This window comes from Anopheles arabiensis, chromosome X (assembly GCF_016920715.1).
Source record: "Anopheles arabiensis isolate DONGOLA chromosome X, AaraD3, whole genome shotgun sequence".
NCBI lineage: Eukaryota > Metazoa > Arthropoda > Insecta > Diptera > Culicidae > Anopheles > Anopheles arabiensis.
Window position 1 is genome coordinate 4,263,737 of NC_053519.1, and position 4,459 is coordinate 4,268,195.

The window sequence follows — 4,459 nt, forward strand, 5'->3', positions numbered from 1 at the left end:
TTCCGTGCCAGCCAGCGAGCGAGAAAACTTCCCATTCGCCTGGTTAATGCGAGAACGTACGATTTTTCGTGGTATGAATGCTTTGTACCCAAAAACGGGTACAATATGAAGGAAAGCAGTCATGCTCTGCTGGGTAGGTTGAGCAATAAGGCGTGAACGTTTTGAATGTGTGTGGCTCCTTGGATTTGCTTTTTGTCCCGCTTTGTTTCGTTTTATATTCCCGCAGCTCATAACGCGACATCCTGGAATTGCAATTCCGCGAAACAAAGTACATCCTGCATGCCAACTGGAAGATGAGCCACGGTTTGCTTTGATTCGCAGCAGTTTCCAATCAACAGAATCCGCAGGCGGGTGTGCTGATACTGCTGCTGCTGAGCGTTTGAACGATTGATCGCATCGCCCGTTCCGTGCTCCCACACCGTCCACTCCGCTGAAGGAACGGGCGTCTCCACTTATGCGCAAAACAGGTATTTTTCCTCCACCAGGGCCATCAATGCTCCAGTTAGTGCACTCGCTCGCTCAATTATACCGATCATTAATTTGTATGAATTTGCAGAAAAGAAGAAGCCCCACGCCCTCCCCATTTCGTGGACCTGCGCCGGCAGGGTAATTACGCTTTCCTCCGAAACCGAACCCCGTGCTTCCTAATTTCCACTATCCTTCTCGCTGTTCGTGTATATATATGAGTGTGTGTGTAATAATTCCCATTTGAATGCTCCCGTTGTTCGATCGGCATGCCATCGCTCCACCGGTGCATGTCAGTGCGGCGGCGCGCTATAACCGCAAAGATCTTACCCGCTTATCGCGCCCGCAACGATCAAGGGCAGCCTGTGCGATCTGCATCTGTCCGATCTGTTGCCGATCTGTTGCAGCAAGCTTTCATCAGCCCGATGGGGCGAGCCGGAGAGGTAGCGGGCACTGCACGATTAATCGGTTCGGTGTTCATTTGTTGCAATGTTTTTTTGTCGCGGTTGTGGTTTTTGCGCATTCCTTGCGCCAGGCGGTACCTCCCTTTCATATGCCGGCATCTTCGCGGCACGGTGCCCGTTCGGGTTGGTTTTGGGCTAGCATCAGAGCCGCTCGCCGGCAGCATAATTCGCGATGTATCCGATTTGTCCGAGGGCCCCCGAAGGCACCAGTCGGGCGCACTGATGTTTGCCACCTTGCCTTTCACAAAAATAATATAAAAAACACAATGGGAAACAAATTAAGCAAAAAAAAAAACAACACAGAAAGGTACACATACACATGCCGCTAATAATGCTGATAGTGCGGCATGATAGACGGGGCGGGTAGCATCACACAACGGCAATACACTTGCTTTGCGCGAGAACGCTAGCTCAATATTAAAGAGCGCGCACCGTGCCGGCATTGAGGAATTAAAGCGTCCCGGTTTAGAGAAGCGAAGCTTAATGCCAACGAAATTGATATTGTGAACTTGTGTGTGTGTCTGCGTGTGTGGGCTAATTTCGTGCACGGAAGCGGCTGCATCCCACGCGAGATCGCACCTGCACGCGATGCGATTAGGGCCGTTTGCCGGCCTTATCCTTCGCGATTGATCTCCGATCTGGAGTCCGTGCGGTGTATGTGTTTGTGTGTGTGCCGCGCTTGAGAACATCTTCCTCCCATGGCATTGCTCATAATCTGGACAGGTTGTGTTCTTCACGTGTTTCGGTGCTGTTGGAGTTTGCTGTAGTTCCAGCTCCGTTACTGTTCCGGCCAGTTGCGTGGAGGACCTCTCGGCTGGTTGGACAGCACGTTGCCAGCGGAGCGTGAAATTAAAACGTAGTGCTCCGCCCACTCGTTTTTTTTGTTGGAGCATTTAACGTGTGTGCCTCGCAACGCAGGACAACCGTGTAGGTCTAGTTCTTGCGATCCGAGCGCACGCTACATTTCTTTCCCAGTTGTTAATTACGGACGCGCTGTCACGGAACTTGGCGGTGTGCTCTCTGGACCGCATCCACGACTACGATTCAACTCCAGCTATTGATAATTCGATTCCGACTCGGGTAAAATCGGAGTCTTTAGTTCCGCCCTGAGACCAGGGTCGAAGTCATCCTAAGTCGGAGTCGTCCGGAGTCGTCTCCGGAAGTCCGATGACTTTGGTTGACTCCGGACGATTCCTGATGACTCCAGACGACTCCGGATGACTCCGAATGACTACAGCCAACTCCTTACGATTCCGAACGACTCCGGACGACTCCGTAATACTCCGAATGGTTCTAGACGACTTAGGGCAACTCTGGCCAACTCCAGATGACTTCGGATGACTCCGACTGACTCCTTAAGACACTGAATGACTACGACTCCGGGCGATATTGGACGATTCTAAATGGCTTCGGATGACTCCGGACGACTCCGGACGACTCCGAAAGACTCCGGACGACTTTGTATTACTCCGGATGGCTCTAACTCCGGACGACTTAGGACTGCTCCGGGCGGCTCCAGAAAACTCCTGAAAGACCGACTCCTGAAGACTCCGGATGACTCCGACTCCGAGCGACTTTTGACGACTCCGGATGACTTGGTATGATTCCGGACGATTCCGGATGACTACGGATGACTCTGGATAACTCTGGACGACTCCAAACGACTCTGGAAGACTCGTCATTATTCTGGATGACTACGACTCTGGACGACTCCAATCTATTCCGGACGACTCCAGATGACTTTGGATGACTTCGGATGAATCTACCTCGGATTTTTGCCAAGATTACCCATCACTACACGAGATGCCCAGCAATTCCCGGCCCAGACCCCGTATGTGTGTGCTGCAGCAAACCTTTCCGCTCGTTTGTCATCAATCAGAGCTGGCACGAACACCTCTCAACGCCTTTTTTTTTTTTGAGTTGCTACCGCGCGCAAGGAATTATCTCATAAAAACGGTCCTACGCCGGCAGCATGACGGAGTGATTTTCGGCCTGCAGCTTGTCACTCATCCACTGGATGTCATCCGACGCCTGTATCGTTTGCCAATGCATTGGCACATGCACGTATGCCAGTGGTGCGCCCAGCTGTACACGCGCGGGATCTTCCACCCGGGAACGGACTTGCAACCGACGGCCTAAAGACAGTTATTTATGCGAGCGCTTTATAATGAGCGCGATAATCAATAACAGCGCTAGGTAGGCGCAACGGCCCCGAATGTAGATCGGCATGCAGAGATCCCATCGGAGCCGATATCGGGGGGAACCGCGATACGATCTCCGGTCGGATCCGCCGAGCTCCCCGTGCACCGACCAAGCTCGAATATGGCTGCGTCACGCGAGCGAAAACAGACGGGCCAAACAAAAAAGTCGTGGGGACGGCACACAAAACCTTCTCCTGGGGCATGCAAATCACACACACACACACACACACACACACACACACACAATCGTGGGAGCGGAAGACGACGTGGAGCAGTGCAAGAAAGAAAGAAAGAAAAACTGCAACAGAAAGGCAATTGCCTGCCGATTTCATTCCATGCTCCCCTCCCCTCATCATTGCTCGGCGCGTTTTATTTGCCACGGTTACATTTTTGTGATAGCGCGGCATAATTATCCTTTTTGAAGACGTCGCATAACGTGTGTGTGTGTGTGTGTGTGTGTCTGTGTGGGGAACGAGAGAGCTGCTGGAGATCGGCAGATCACACGAACCTTCTGATGGCAGTAGCAGCAGCAGCGGTAGCAGCAGAAAAAAGACCCTTCGACGATGCTTTATTTCTTCCCGCAGTCCGAAGCGATTGTGCGTTCGTTCGTTGGGGCGATGAGGGGGGAGAATGAGCAAGGAGAGGGGGGGGGGAGAGTGCGATTGTAATTGGAGTTCCCGAAGCTACCGAAGCGAAGAGTGGTAGTAAGGGACATGCCGTGAGGATGCGGTTTTATCACGGTGACATTGTGGGGGAACGTGGTCCCTCCACATGACCTCTTCCTTTCTATGTCCTGCTGCTTGCCAAGTAAATACACACACACACACAGGTAGGTAGAGATGCGCGGGCACGAATGGAAAGAAAACACCATTAACGCCAGATCCAGTGAAGCTGCGCGAACAAAGGCCCTCCGTTGAGCCCTGAGCGCGCGCGCCCGCTCTTGAGGAACCCTTTACCGGGGGGATACCTGCGCCTCCGAAGAAATATGAATGCCTTCTCCCGCTCCACCTCAGAGGACGAAAGATCGACCAGGAGATCCGGGTGGTGTGCTCCGTGGGCAGCTTTTGTCGCAAACGGTTAATCAATGTTATCAGTCGGTGCTAATCGGCACCAGTAACAAAAAAAAAAAAGTAAGGAGATGCCACCCGATGCGCCCCCTTCGATCCGTTTGCGAAAGTCGTGGGGCACTGGGCGATCGATTTTGCGTGGCCGCTGTGCCGCTTGCCGGAATGTCGCTCAATTAAGGCGCCACGAGCTGTCACTGGAAAAAGGAAAATGTGCAACATTTGTATGGGATGGGTAGGGGGTAGCTGGTGACTGGGCACCGTG